At 39.9% G+C, this 9,226-nt stretch overlaps 1 pseudogene; it reads right to left on the bottom strand.

The window, feature by feature from the left end:
- Positions 1–175: 175 nt before the first annotated feature.
- On the bottom strand, positions 176–1,990 carry LOC131777332 (kelch-like protein 8; annotated as a pseudogene).
- Between the last annotated feature and the right edge of the window lie 7,236 nt (positions 1,991–9,226).

Here is a 9,226-nt window from a genome sequence, read left to right as displayed (position 1 = left end):
TCTTATAGTCCATTGTAGACTGCATTTAAGTTTTATTCACTTCACAGGCAGCATTACAGGGTAGGCTGGAAAATTGTAACACACCCCCCCCACCCCCAAAAAAAAAAAAATAATAATAATAATAATTAAGAATTAAAAGTGGTCACAGCCCCTTCCCCCCTTTTTTTGGAGAAGAACAATGTCCCTGGCTCCACTTATGTGTGATTATTTTTGGAGAACTTGACAAGAGGGTGCTGCCATCTTCTCCAAATTGTGACACATGTTTCAGGCCAAAATGAAGCAATCCACACCAGAAGACACAAAAAACAATTCTTCAATATTAGAGTTTTTACCATTCTGTATAATCACAACCATTTAGATGATATTTTGGTTTTTGCTTTTTAATCTACAAAACCAGTAGCTACTCCTTTTCAATATGATGAACTTATCATCCAGAGTATGTTTAACACATTAAAAGCCATATTCTCATAACTTACTTACATGTGTAGTCTGAAGTCTTAGGATAAGAGGAGGGAGGGTAACAAATCTGACATTTTTACTTTATACGGTCTAAGGTTCAGTTTTCATCAGTTGGCATTATTTAGTTTAAAACTGTACAATAATTCAAGATTTAAAATTCAAACTACACAGTCTAAATTGAAAACAGTCGTTATTTTCTTATTTCGAAGGAGTGTTGTTTTTAATTCATAATTTCGAAAACGAGTCAAAGAATTAGGCTGATATATTAAGCCATCTTGACCTCACACTTAGTCATCAACACTATAACATTCCTAAAGGAATCCGTGCAATTTTCTCTTGCAAAGAAACAATATCTTTAGGAAGTCTTAGTACTAAAGCTTGATGGAAAGAGCGTTGATGCTCAGTTGGCATAAAAGCTACAGCTCGCCACTCGTTCTGTTTCAAATCAAAAGACTCTACAGTTTCCATGCAACATTCTTCATGTTGACCTCCAAACAAGTAAATAATGTCATCTATACTCACAATTCCACAAGCGGCACGTGGAATAGCTGGACTTGAGACCAGACTCCATTCATTTGTACATGGGTCAAACATTTCACAGGAGACTTCCATGACTTTTGAGGGTTTCATGGCACTGAACCCACCAACAACAATGATCTTCCCATTTGATACAGCCGCTGCAGCAAACGTGCGGGCATTGGATATATCTCGAATCGTTTGCCACTGGTTTGTTACTGGATTGTAACGCTCCACACTCTTCTGGCAACCTTCATCATTGTGACCTCCATGCAATGGCATAAATATGCTTCTGTAGGAGAACAGCACAATGTCCACCACGCCCAATATTCATTGGTGCCATCCTTTTCCATGTACCAAGGGCTGGATTGAAGACTTTCACTCCTTTATAGTCATCACTGCTGCCTCCCACGATATAAAGTTGTTCATTGTAAGCTGTCACTGAACAGTAGCGACCAACCCAGATTTGATATTCAGTGGAGTTCCATGATGTGCTTCGTTTGGGGTTCAAAGAATACACATACGTAGGTAACGACGAAAAAATGTGGTATTTTGGAAGTATGACAAACAAGATTCCACCACATACACTAGCATAATGATTACTGCAAGATTGAGGCATATTAGGTAATGAAATCCAATTCTTAGAGGAAAGTACAAAACAGCTAAGGCTTTTTAATCCATCTTTCTTTATATTCTTGCCCCCAATGAGTACTACCACATCCTCATATTCCCTTAGTGACAAACGAGGTGTGAGTGAAACGTTCTGGTAACGATCCGGGAACAGAAAGTAGTCCAGTCCATTCAGTAATAATGTCATACAGGCAACGTTATTTTTCACCAATTCTTCCTGGCAAAGAATTTGACGCAGAGAAAACTTCGACATCGAGAACAGCCGAAGACATTTCAACAGTTCAGGAAAATAATTTTCTCTTGAGGCTAAATCGTATTTGACCCATCTGACTGCTGCATGGTACACTTCCTCTTCACGCGGTACGATTATTTCATCGTCGCTGAGTAATTCCAACAGTTTTTCTTCATTAAGGGACAAAAAATCACTCGACTTTGCCACGGCCACGAAATTTTTACGGATAAAAGTAGCGGCAGCTTGTTTTAACGACTCACAGTTGTATTGAGAAGCGAAATAGATTCCAAGTTGCCGTGCGTCTGTTCAGTAATAGATCACAGCAGACGTCAACATGTGGTAAGAACATCAGTGACACACTCGGCTGCGCTTCGTGTGCCACTTTTTTGTTCTTTCCACATTTTGACGTCATCTGTGATCTATTACTGAACAGACGCATGGCAACTTGGAATCTATTTGTTTCATATAATAAAGAATTAAAAAAAGTTTTAATGATGACGTCATCTAAACGTCTGTCCTCCAATAGATCATAAGTGAGAACCAATCAGAATGCGTGCATAACTGAGCTTATTATATAAACTCTCATAGAGCACGCTCTTTCAACCAATGACAGCGCGCGTTATATCCGAACTTTATTATAATAAGATATAGAGAATAATACATGGGCGTGCGTAGATATGGAATTTCTCTTCGAACGTTTAACTCGACAGCTCACGAGTGAGCGCAGCGAACGAGTGAGATGTCGAGTTGAACACGAGAAATTCCATATATACAAGCAACCATGTGTTATTTTGTTTATCATAGAAACACAATAGCCCTTTACTGAGAAGAAAAGCCGATTTCATTTTTGAATGAATATAAATGAATCGACAATCCCCGAATAACAATCGTAGAGTGCGTTGGCGCTAACTCCCAAGATGAAAAAATGCGTTGAATCACGACTACAAAAACAACAATAGTCGTAATTTTCAATTTACAAAATTCTAATTTATTGACTTTGTCCTTACCGACAGAAGAAGTCTTCTGATTAAAAAGTCTTCCGAGTAAACGGCCAAAATCAGCTCGTGGAAAATCTTCCAGTTGTCGATTTTCATTCTCAACAGAGAGAAATGCTAACACCAAAGCCACTGAATAGCTAACTTTCGGTTTTTCTTCTAGTATATTGGTTTTCTTCGCCTTCTAGGAAAGGTTGAACCTCACTGTCTGTCAGCGATACGGAATTTTTTAGTGTTTTAGCTGCCGGCCGTAATTCGAGAAAGCTCCGACAAACAACTTGTATTGAGAATCGTCAACGCTTTGCCATTCATTCATCAACTCGACCGAGTGGCGCTAAAGGTGAGTGACGTGTCAGCAGCTGATTGGCTATATCAACACACGTGAAGAAATACGATATTTTGGCCCCTCCCCCAACTCCCCTGCAATGTGTACTCCTACTTCTCTAAACACAACAACCGCATTCAGCTTTGGTTGGAGGAGGGGGAGGGGGAAGGTGGAGTTTAAAACGAAACTAGACGCATACAACGAAGCGAGAGTTAGAGTTTTTGGGCATGAAGTTTTCGAAGGAGTCTGGAAGAGTTATGGTCATGGTTGATGTCATATGTAGGTCTAAATCACGGCAACGACAGGAGATTAAAGGCTGGTTTTATTTGATCAGTTTATCTTGGTTTTAAACAGATTACATTGGCATGACATAACAAGAAAGTAAAACAATTGGTATAAATTTCCTGGCTGTAAGTTGTATAATGACTGACAAAAGTTTTCCGCTATTAAGAAAATTACAGTTAACAGTACCCCATTAGTAGCACAATAGCGTACCAAAGTGTTCCGAAGTGTTCCGTAAGTAGTCAATGAGTGATATAATGGGTGATATAAATAATATAAGGAATATAATCCTCTGCGAACAGTAAAATAACTGATAAAAGTGTTTCGTAAGTAATGAAAAAACTGACATAAGTATTCCACAAGTACTTCAATGAGTGATAAAGTATTCCATGAACAGTACGAAAATTGATAAAAATTTTCCGTAATAAGTACATTAAGCAAAAAATAGTTTTCCATGAGCATTACAATAACTGGAAGACGTAATCCGTCAGTAATAGTCGTGTTTCGCTTACAAGTTTTCTTTAGTGGTAGGCTTCTCGTTCTGGTATTTAGGATGACGTTTTTTGAATGAGCTCTTGTTCCGCTGTATTCTTCTAGAAAAAGTTTTCAACAATGGATTCAATTAGGTCAGTAAACCACAGAGGGTCAACTCAGCTGTTACAGGTGAGAAGTTCTGAATTACAGAGCCTTGCTGGGAGCTCATTGTAATGGGCCTTGGCCAATAATGAATAATTAGGAACGTTCTGGAGCCGCTACACATAAAACCACTTTTCGCCAAAAAACATTTCTCACCCCACTCTTGCAGTTTCATGATTTGTTTTCAAAATGGCGACGTTTGAAATGGAATTTTAGACATATTTGATGATATTCTTTACCAGTAGGCAACTCTTAGGAATCTCAACATGGGCTGAGAAGGCATTTTTAAACATACTCTTTGTTGGTGAAGACAACAGTTGTACAGTCAGTTTTAAAGCATACTTGTCTTTGAAAACATTGCACAACCACAGGGTTGGGGACCCCTTTGATTCATTTCAGAAATCCAAATTTTCGGGCTTTCTAACAGAAACATCGATTTCTTAAAAATATCTTCACCTATTCTTTGGTTGACTTGCGCACATAGCAATAGCGATTACCACTCCCAGGATCAAAACAGCTATTCCGGAGATGTAAATTTTCTTCATAAAACCAGACGACTTCTCTTGTTCAGCGGTTTTTTCCTCAGGATTAGCCTCAAAGAATGATACTGAAGGAAGAAAAAAACATGACAGTGACATCAAGAAATTCATTCCTTTCCAAAAATAGTACAGTTAGATAACTCAAACATTGCTCAAATGGACTGGAAAATGACAAAAACGATTGGGAATACAATTGTCAGAAACTGAGAGTGAGAAAGTTATGCGTTAGAATAATTGAAAAATTTTCATTTGAGTGTCGCGAATAATCCAGGATTGCTTTGGTGTTCCTTTTTTCTTTTTCCTGCGCTTTTGGCAGTTTGGTTGGTTTTATTTTGAGCCCAATGGTTCTTCAAGTTATTTCTCTCTCTTCTGATTGACCTTTGGGATGACGACATCAAAATTACCTACCTTCACATTCACCACGTGAGACGACTGAGATGTGCTTTTTATTCTCGCAGGCATACCTCTTGAGTTCACAAAAATTTTTGTAGGTTCTCCAATCCGATCCACAAATTTTTCGGGTGCGGTTATGAGAACACCGAGGACATGCACATCTGTTTCCATTGTCTGATTCAACACAGGTTGCAAACGGTGGACAGGGTCCGTTTTCACAAACTGTTGAGGCGCCTGGGTGCGAAAGGCAAAAACTAGAGACATCAGATGTTTTGACTACCAAATAAAGGCATGGGTTCGAAGGGAATGAATAAATTAAAAAGATTCTCGTGATGGGTGAGATTTTGAATCTTCAAGTTGCCTACCGAATCAAGAGAAGACAACATGTACGTTTTTTTCGTGTGATGTGAGAAGGCATTTTCATATGAAACTGACAACATGTGTTTTTTATGGATTACACGAAAATTAAGTAGAATCAGTTATAAGCCAGGTTACCGTTCAAATTTGCTCCTGAAGTGTTTCTGATGATTTTGATCTAGCGCGCTAAATGATTTAATTGTATACTTCTTTAAAAAGAAATACCTGCACACGCTCCCTTTTTCAACACAGTTAGTTCTTTTTCCTCTACACAGGCTGTTTTCTTCAGCAGACACTCGTTGCCATACGTCACGAAATCTGAACCGCAAACTTGTTTTAATATCTTAGGACACTCTTGATTGCATATGCATTTCTCCCGGTTTCCTCCGTCCTTCACGCAACGAGAAAAGGGGGCAGAACAATTTTTGTTGCAGCCTATTGATCGTAAAAATGCACAGAACAAACTCAATGTTCTGTGAAAGTTTTAACTGAAAATCCTACAGAATACTCCCTGAAAATATCTTCACGAGTATCTGCCGCCAACAGGATCTTTATGTCGGCGCACCTGTTCTACGGCAGCCTTTTTTTGATACAGACATTTGACAGAATAGGGTATGGTATTTCGAAAGGATAAAACGTTCAAATCATCAACAGCTATGAGAAATTATTGTCACTAATTTTTTCAAAAACACTTGTTGTACATGCATGTTACGAGCAGTGGGCTGTTCTAGGGCGGTTAAGGGGTGGGAGTGGAGCAGGAATGGTGCAGTGGTGATATGGGAGAGGAGTAGGGATAGAACAAAGGTGATATGGAGGAAGTAGGGATATTGCAGTGACGATATGGGAAGGAATAGGGATGGTGCAGTGGTGATATGAGAAGGAGCAGGGACGGTGCAACGATGATATGAGAGGGAGCAGGAATGGAACAGAGGTGATATGGGAAGGGAGCAAGGATGGTGCACTGATGATATGGGAAGGGAACAGGGATGGTGCGGTGGTGATATGGGAGGGGAGCAGGGATGGTGCAGTGGTGATATGAGAAGGAGCAGGGATGGGGCACTGATGATATGGGAAGGGAGCAGGGATGGAACAGAGGTGATTTGGGAAGGGAGCAAGGATGGTGCACTGATGATATGGGAAGGGAACAGGGATGGTGCGGTGGTGATATGGGAGGGGAGCAGGGATGGTGCAGTGGTGATATGAGAAAGGAACGGGGATGGTGCAGTGACGATAAGGGAGGGGAGCAGGGATGGTGCTGTGACGATATGGGAGGGAGCAGGGATGGTGCAATGACGATGTGGGAGGGGAGCAGGGATGGTGCTGTTACGATATGGGAGGGAGCAGGGATGGTACAATGACGATGTGGAAGGGAAGCAGGGATGGTGCTGTGACGATATGGGAGGGAGCAAGGATGGTGCAGTGACGATGTGGGAGGGGAGCAGGGATGGTGCAGTGTTGATATGGGAGAAGGGAGAGCTGCACACTTATTTTTTTGCAGTCTGAATCTAAAACACAACGAAAGGTGACAGTGTATTAAGAAAATCTTCGCTTGAGAACAGCTCAGAACTCCTAGAGCTTTTAACAATGTAAATTCGTCTGACTATTTTAGTACATTACGGAAGAAAAATCAAATTCTCGCCATCTTCGAAAACCGCAAAGATCTATAGAGGCTCTATAAGGGGTTATCAGGATACGGGATATTTGACGTAAAAAATCAAAGGGCTATACTCTCTAGGGTTTATACTCTCTCATTTATAATCTACATATATATATATATGTAAGGGTTTGACCAGCGAAAATATATTTGATTAGTACCCTGTGCGTTTTAGCACGCTAAATACTTTACTAGCAAACTGATCGAGTGCGAAAAATTACCTGTACAAGTTCCATTTTTCTTAATTGTTATTTCTCTATTCTTTTCGCAAGCTTTTTTCTTCAACAAACACTCGTTGTCATACGTCACATCATCCGAACCACAGACTTGTTTCAAAAAGTAAGGACATTCCTGAATACACTCGCATTTCTCTTCGTTTCCCTTGTGTTTCACACAGAAAGAAAACGGAGCAGCACACTTTGTTTTGCAGCCCAAACCTAAAAAACAGCGAAAGATAACAGTGTACTGGGAAATCTTCAACTAAGAAAAGCTCAGAACTCCTAGAGCTTTTAACAATGTAAATCCGTCTGACCATTATAGTCCATTACGTAAAAAAAAAATCAAATCCTCGCCATCTTCGAAAACCGTAAAGATTTATAGGGGCCCTACAAGGGGTTATCGGGATACAGGATATTTGGGTTGAGAATTATAGGGATACGTGATATTTAATGAAAAAAAAAAACAATCAATGGGATATGCGATATCAAGAGTTTATATTCTCTTAGGGATATTCAAAATTGAGGTTTCGGGATATTAAACTAAATTTATAGGGATACAACCAAAGGAATTGACGCGATTCGGGATATTTCGCCAAAAAAGTAATAGGATACAGGACACTCAGACTCCACCCCCCTTTAATTAATAGATCCTCTTTTAAGGATAGATGAAGTTTTATTCTCGGGCGGAGAAAATTGACCACGGCTGCAACTTAGAAGGGGAAAGTGCTCCAGTAATCACATTATTTTCATCGCCTTCATTTAAAGGCATCTTGAAGTTTATGGCACCGTTTCCGTTTTAGATTCCAAATAATAACCTGATCTGTCAAAAACATATGTTTACAATTCATCCCGACGGATTGTAACAAATTTTACCCTCCGTTAAGCTCTTGCTTCCCGTATTTAAGTGTGACATTTTGCAACCATAAAGCTCTACACGCATGCACCGCTGGCCGGTAAAAGAGGTAGGAGAGAAGCGAACGAAGCGAGCATCGAGACGAGGCTTCAGCCAGTGATGGACGGTAGAGGATGGGTCCGTATTCCCTTTAAATTCTTTATAGATCTGAAAAAGAACTTCAGTTGGTAACAGCTGCACAGATCTAACGTTTAAATGAATTGGTTTTTCTCCATCTGAAATTTTTTTCTGTCTTATAGAGGATTTTGATTAATGAACCAATTAACTGTTAGTAAGCAATTGTGTATCTTTTTATACGTCAACGCCTCCTGTTTCTCTCCTGGTAAGATCTGCACTTTTATTTAACAATAACATACCATGTGCCTACGACTATTTAACAATTATTCACCGAAGGCGAAGTGAATGTTAAGAGGAAGTCGAAGAAGTTATTCAACGATATTCACTGAGCCTGAGGCAGCCATTTTGAAATTTTGAGCCCCTGCTATAATCACCACGCGCGAGGCGATTTAAGCTAGATATGACATAGTCTTCGACCAATCAGATCGCGCGAATCTCTATAATCACAGCAGCAATTATACTAAATTTGGTGTGGGACATAAAACATGTAGTTGGACATAAAATTCTCTGAGAGTCACCTCATCTTTTCCGTCGTAATCCTTGATTAATACCCAGTCAATACCATTCAAGCTGTAACGAACCAGATATCTGCTGACCCAAAACTTGTCTATGACGGCGCCTCGGGTAGAAAACCCTGACAGAATATGGACTGACAGCAAATCAACTTGTAGATATTGTGTTCCCATGCCATGAGTTGGAGCACTGCACCAGGAGCTGAAAGTCAGCCAGCAACAATTATTTCTTCTCATGATATTTGATTTGCTGCAAGATACTTTTGACCCTCAACAAACCGTGCCCAGCGCTAACTCGAACCAAAACTGTGATTTCACCTTCGCTTACTTGAACCCTCGCTCAAACCGAAAGACTCAAACCCTCGAACGAAGTATCAATTATTTCGTGCATTTACGGTTTTTTAAACTAAGATTTAACTACAGTGCACCAGGAAAATTCCTTTTGACC

Source organism: Pocillopora verrucosa, chromosome 3 (assembly GCF_036669915.1).
Source record: "Pocillopora verrucosa isolate sample1 chromosome 3, ASM3666991v2, whole genome shotgun sequence".
Classification (NCBI taxonomy): Eukaryota; Metazoa; Cnidaria; class Anthozoa; order Scleractinia; family Pocilloporidae; genus Pocillopora; species Pocillopora verrucosa.
The sequence above is the reverse complement of the archived record's forward strand: the minus strand, read 5'-3'. Positions and strand labels throughout refer to the sequence as shown.